The sequence below is a fragment of the Drosophila suzukii genome, unplaced genomic scaffold (genome assembly GCF_043229965.1).
Source record: "Drosophila suzukii unplaced genomic scaffold, CBGP_Dsuzu_IsoJpt1.0 scf_13, whole genome shotgun sequence".
In the NCBI taxonomy this organism is placed as follows: Eukaryota; Metazoa; Arthropoda; class Insecta; order Diptera; family Drosophilidae; genus Drosophila; species Drosophila suzukii.
Genome location: NW_027255900.1, coordinates 1598468 through 1605282, shown reverse-complemented (window position 1 = coordinate 1605282; position 6815 = coordinate 1598468). Strand labels below are relative to the sequence as shown.

Sequence of the window (6815 nt, the reverse complement as noted above, 5' to 3'; positions counted from 1 at the left end):
AGCAGGCGCACGTTTCCGACGTCATTTCTGGATTACAAAATGTAAAGTGTTCACCATAATTCGTAGTTTTGAGATCATGTCCACCTCGATTCATGAACATAGATTTTGTGTTTAGAAGATATTGAAAATGCTGACCAATTATCTCTCCTTTAAATTGTTCAATAAATTGGTCAATTTCCCCATGAAATTTCATTTTGTTAATTTTATTTTCTTGTAGGTCTTTACACATCTAGTCTCAACTTTAAAATGATGTATAACAATTATTTTGTTGTTTTGGAGCTACTTTTAAAAAATGTCAAAATAATGTATGCATTGTTTAGAGCACAAATCCCGCCCTTAAGGTGTGTTACACAATAGGGAAACCGGTTTCCTTTAAACCTGTTTAATGACGGACAGCCCATTTCCTCGATATTAATGAGCTGACGACTCCCAAAAAACTTCTGTAGAAATCGTTTCTTTTCCACACCTTTACAAATAATTTGTTTTCCTCCTGTAATTGTCCTTAGATACTTTCGAGTTTGTAGAAAACTGTTCTCTTCATCGTTCCAAAAAATTTTGTGATGTCTATTGGTTAACCAAGTTGCAGTCTTTCGAGATTTTGTATTTACACTGGTAGAAAAAACACGAAGTGAAATCAAATATATTTTTATTTGATTTTTTTTACTCCCATGCATAGTCATATTAGATATTAAAACCTTTAATTTAAATAAAACACATATTTAAGCCGTATGTCAAATATGTAAGTATTCAATTCAAAGTGATTTTTATTTAAAAACAAACATATTAAATATTAAAACCTTTCATTTAAATAAAAAACATATTTAAGCCGTATGTCAAATATGTAAGTATTCAATTCAAAGTGATTTTTATTTAAAAACAAGTTAGTCACATTCAAATCCAATGTGGCCATCTTGGTTTTAACTATTATAAAAAGTAGTTCAATTCATAGTATATTTGATGGTTTTTTAAATTTCGAGTAAATACTTTTTCCATTTGTTCGGAATATGAACTCTTTTATTTTGAATATAGAACGTTTTTACAATTTGTATTTGACCAAATAATAGTAAATTATAAATCAAATTACATATGTATGTATATGTATTAAGTTTGTGACCCATATACACAACATAATTTAAATTATTAATAATTTGCAAAAGAAAAACAGCTTTAATATTTGAAGAATAGGGTTTTAGTTACGGCTGCCCAACCACCGGCAGCCTCTTTCTTTTTCCATGACAATTATCATAAGAATTGGCTTTGTAATTTACTATTAAAAGTACAATAACATGCTTAGGCAAAGAAAAAATGTGCGTGCATTGTAAACGCTGGGCCGTAAAACCAACGGCACAATGTGCATACTTACATACATACATTCAGACAAATTAGAGATAAAAATGAACAAGCAAAACGGCAAACGCAAGCGCGTCATCTTCTTCCATTCGCATTTGTACATTGGTGGTCAAGAAAATATGTATGTGCATTAGAACATTAATATTTCTTGTGTACCGATGTTTTGACAATAAGATATGGTCATATAATATATAAATATAATAAAATAATATATATATTACTAAATTGACATATAAAAGTTATTAAACTTAATGACTTATTTGTACATATTTTGTTATTTTCTTCCCCATTACTTTGACCTCTATTGTAAAGTAACGCCACGCGACAGAATTTGTCCGTCCTTTTTGCACACATGCATATGTATGTATGTATGTATATACGAAATATTTTGACACTCCGCTTTGTAGCGAATACCGCGATCACTTCGAAGCAAGCGGTTCTCCTGATCGGATGAAAAAGCGTTTAATAGAGTTTTAGTTTTTAGAGAGAAATTGTTTCAGAGACAAGTGTTCATTTAAGTGAAGTAAAAAAGTGAAAAGTACAGCAAAAAGGTGAGTCAAATAAAAATACAATAATTACTTAATATTAAGGCATGTGCATGTCCACGTTTTTTTTGTCGCACTTTTCCTTTTTGAGTTTCTTCTTTGTTGTGCGCGTTATTACATATGTATGTCGTGATAATTTAGATAATACATTTGAAGAAATTAAAGCTTAAAAGAGCATTACATTTAAATCAAAAAAAGACATACGGTTGTGTAATAAACATGAAGTGGATAAAAAATACGCGAAAGAAATGAAGAATATGAAAGGAAATTAAGCGAAAACCCGCGAAAACTAGATAAAAGGAGTAGAATGCACGAGAAGAAAAACAATAAAAAGGCGCTAAAAAGACGCTTTGCTGCCGTTGCATTCTGCTCTGTGGCGTCGCAGTCGTTTCACCTAAATCTTTATTATATTTTTTTGTTCTTTCACGTGATTTTTCTCTTTGAGTTAATTTACTGATCCAACATTCTTTTAAGAGCGAATTCGGTTTATATTCGGAATTCACAAAAAATAATTTTTCGCATTTTCGATTTTATTAAAAGTTTTTTTTACGAATACTTCGGTATGTGGTAAACACGTGTTTCAGGAATTGGCCGATATTACACTTATCTAATTTTTAATTTTTTAAAAATAAAAACAAATTAAATTAAAAAAATATTTTGGTCATATTTAAATCCTTATATATAAAACAACCTACTCGAAACTTAATATAAAACTACTTAACTTTTTCTTTATAGATATAAATTGATTTCAACATATTGTACCCTGAGAAAGAAGCAAGGAAAAGGATTTTTGGTTTTATGAAGAGCAAATACAAAACAAAGAGTGTCATAAACTATTAAAGACAGCTCAAAAAACTGTATCAATCGGTAATATATAATTTTAATAAATTTAAACTAAACTTTTTGCAGGTTACATTTTATGTTCTTATAATAAGCTTGACTTTTTCTAAATTATGCCATTACCAAAAATTTAATACCATATTCTTATTCACAGATTCCAAGGACTACATTTAGTCTATATTGTCTGTACTGTCGGCCGTCATTAAGGAAACCAACAAGCGAAAGAATTTCTCACTACTGGACTCGGAAAGTTTTGAACGCACATGCAGGCGTACGAATGTTGCAAACTTTACTAGCTGCCCTATGCATATGTATTATATAAATTAAATTAAAACAAAAAAAATGATAACGTGTTAGCATGGTAAAAAAAAATAATGTAAGCAGAACAATTGTTTGGATGATATGTTTAAGTTTATTTTAAATAAAAACACATTGCATACTTATTTGTGGCATTTTTAAATATAAATCACGCTTGTTTTTAACTACGGATCGGTTTAAATTGAATATGCACCATAATAGTATGGCCTAAATACTATATTTAAATCAAAAATAAAGTACAGTTCTTTTAAAGGGGATTATATTTAATTTAAATAAAATTTGTATTTATATTAAAGTTCATCCCAGTCTGTTTTAAATATGAGAATTATTTAATCCAAATAAAAATATGCTGAGTTTTAAGGCGGGCTATTATTATTTTAACTATAAAAACCATTCAAATGAAATATTCTATTTACTGGAACTAAATATGAAAATATTTAAAAGAAATATAAAAATATAATACTTTTTACTATCGAACATATTTAATTTAATTATTTTGTACTATTTTAACGTATTTGATCGAATTTAAAAAATCGTTGAACTTACTACGAGATTATTCAAAAAATAATTAACTATTTAACGTTTTCGTTTTTACGATTTTCATGTTAGGTTCTAAACCGCTGGGAAAAATAGTTGAAACGTTGGCGAAATAGTGACATTTACGATGTTTTTTTTACCAGTGTAGCAAAGTAGTAGTAAAACTATTCTCTTTTTCGAATACAATTCCAATTTCTTTTAGAATAAAATTATTATTATTATCAAAGAAACCTTGAACATCAATCGAAACAGTATCTTTCAACATTTTTCTAATGTTAAACAACTCGTTGTACTAGTCCGTTTAATGGGTTATATTCAACTAAACGGTCATGTTTGAGGAGACAGTAAGCTTGGGTATTTTCATGATTTGGTGTCTTCAGTTCTATTGAAATTCTTACATCAAAAGGACCAGTTTTCACTGATGTGTTTTGATATGAAATATCAACCACAATAATAGGGGCCTTCAATTTAAATTCATTTGGGGTCAAAAATGGTTGTGACTCACGATTATAGTAACTAGATTGAAATCTTGTATACATTTCATATAGGTGAGCATACTAATTCTTACTAAAATCAAAATTCAAATTATCATATGGATATGACTCAGAATTCAAGTGAACTTTCAAGTTTGATAAGTTATTTGTGATAAGTTCTCCATTTAGTGTAATTCCAATTATGGCAAATCTTGGTTTTTCACGGCTAGCCGACAATTTCACATTCCAGCTGTGTTGACTTCCACACCCCAATTTGGGGTTAACATATGAATCCCAACTCCGGAATGCGATTGCTAGGTTATGGTATTTAAAATATATATAATATATATTTAGTTATGAATTAAATGAAATATGTTTACAATAATAAAATAATATTAAATGATCCTATAAAATTTGTTTCTGACTGAACAAATGAATGGTTTAAGAATAATCCAACATCAGAGAAACATTAAATTGTAAGAATTATTTTACATCTACCTATGGGAAGCAAGCGAATAAAGGTTAACAACCCATATATTTCTTACAGAGGGAGGAGTCAGAAAATTAAATATTTAAAATATTTGTAATAAATATTTAGTTATGAATTAAATAAAATATGTTTACAATAATACAATAAACAAAATAATATAAAATTGATGACTGAACAAATGAATGCTTTAAAAATAATTCAACATCTGAGAAATATTAAATTGTGAGAACAATTTTACATCTATCTATGGGAACCAAGCGAAAATATGCGTTTGGAACGAAGGTTAACAACCCATAAATTTCTTACAGAAGGAGGAGTCAGAAAATGAATTTTTTAAAAATGTATATAATATATATTTAATTATGAATTAAATGAAATATGTTTACAATAATAAAATAAATAAAACAAAATTAAATGATCCTACACAATTTCTTTCTGACTGTAATTAAAACTACAATTACGGATGAAGGGAAAGTATTTTGTTCAATGAGGTACGTCGGCTACTTGCGAGTTGGTGCACGGTCGGAACATCATCCCTTATCAATGGTCTTGAGATGTATGAACTTATCAGACGGCCTGCTCCTTAGGTCTTGGGCATGTGATTTTAATGATGGTCAGGTAATTATAGTTCACGGTAAGTTGGTTTGTATGCTTTGATAATTCTTCACCAGAAACTATAACAACTCATAACACTTGTTAACAGTTAGTTACCATCTAAAACCAAGTACTTTACAGATACTATACAAAAAGTAATCATCCAAAAGCAAGTACTTTACATGTACCATACACAAAGTAACCATCCCAAAAACAAGACTAAAGAGAAAGTAAGCATCAAAATACTGCTAGGTAACAACTAAACACAACGTGTCCAATGTGTCAAGTCCATGTCCATCAATATGAGTACTACCCTAAAAAATTATATATCTCTGGATAATCTTCAAAGTCAAAATCTATTAAATTCCGGATGGAGCAGTGGGGACGAAATATCTACCGGACCCCACTTTAACTTTTCTGTACCATTAAAAAATTTTTTGGGATTTGCTGAAGATTATAAAAAAGTTTTGTTAAATTGTAAACATGAACTAGTGTTGATGCTAACTAAGAATCATGGTGATGTGTTTGAACAAACCAGAAATGAACAAGCTTTTAAGTTGGAAATGACGAATATAACCTGGAAAATTCCCCATGTAACTCCGAGCGATTTTGCAAAAATTAAGATGTACGATATTATTAAAAGTGGTGTAAACCTACCAATCGCATTCCGGAGTTGGGATTCATATGTTAACCCCAAATTGGGGTATGGAAGTCAACACAGCTGGAATGTAAAATTGTCGGGTAACCGCGAAAAACCAAGATTTTCCATAATTGGATTTACACTAAATGGAGAACTTATCACAAATAACTTATCAAACTTGAAAGTTCACTTGAATTCTGTGTCATACCCATATGATAATCTGAATGTTGATTTTAGTAAGAATTAGTATGCTCACCTATATGAAATGTATACAAGATTTTAATCTAGTTACTATAATCGTGAATCACAACCATTTTTGACCCCAAATGAATTTAAATTGAAGACCCCTATTATTGTGGTTCATCTTTCATATCAAAATGAATCAGTAAAAATTTGTCCTATTGATGTGAGAATTTCAATAGAACTAAAGACACCAAGTCATGAATATACCCAAGCTTACTGTCTCCTCATACAAGACCGATTAGTTGAATATAACCCACTAAACGGACTAGTACAACGAGTTGTTTAACATTAGAAAAATGTTGAAAGATACTGTTTCGATTGATGTTCACGGTTTCTTTGATAATAATAATAATTTTATTCTAAAGGAAATTGGAATTGTATTGGAAAAAGATCCAAACTTGAATAATAGTTATACCCGTTACTCGTAGAGTAAAAGGGTATACTAGATTCGTCGGAAAGTATGTAACAGGCAGAAGGAAGCGTTTCCGACCCCATAAAGTATATATATTCTTGATCAGGATCACTAGCCGAGTCGATCTAGCCATGTCCGTCTGTCCGTCTGTCCGGATGAACGCTGAGATCTCGGAAACTATGAGAGCTAGGCTATTGAGATTTGGCGTACAGATTCCTGAGCTTCTTACGCAGCGCAAGTTTGTTTCAGTAGACTGCCACGCCCACTCTAACGCCCACAAACCGCCCTAAAATGTAACTCCTACAGCTTTGATGCTAGATAGAAAATTTTAACTGAAATGTATTAGTCTTGTCAATACCTATCGATTGACCAA

At 30.2% G+C, this 6815-nt stretch overlaps 1 long non-coding RNA gene across 1 annotated transcript; it reads left to right on the top strand.

Annotated features, from left to right (window-relative positions):
• Positions 1–1746: 1746 nt before the first annotated feature.
• Positions 1747–3178, top strand: LOC139354674 (uncharacterized). Its single transcript, XR_011605574.1, has 3 exons — positions 1747–1901; positions 2631–2762; positions 2890–3178. It is a non-coding gene; the product is annotated as an uncharacterized lncRNA (long non-coding RNA).
• Positions 3179–6815: the final 3637 nt, after the last annotated feature.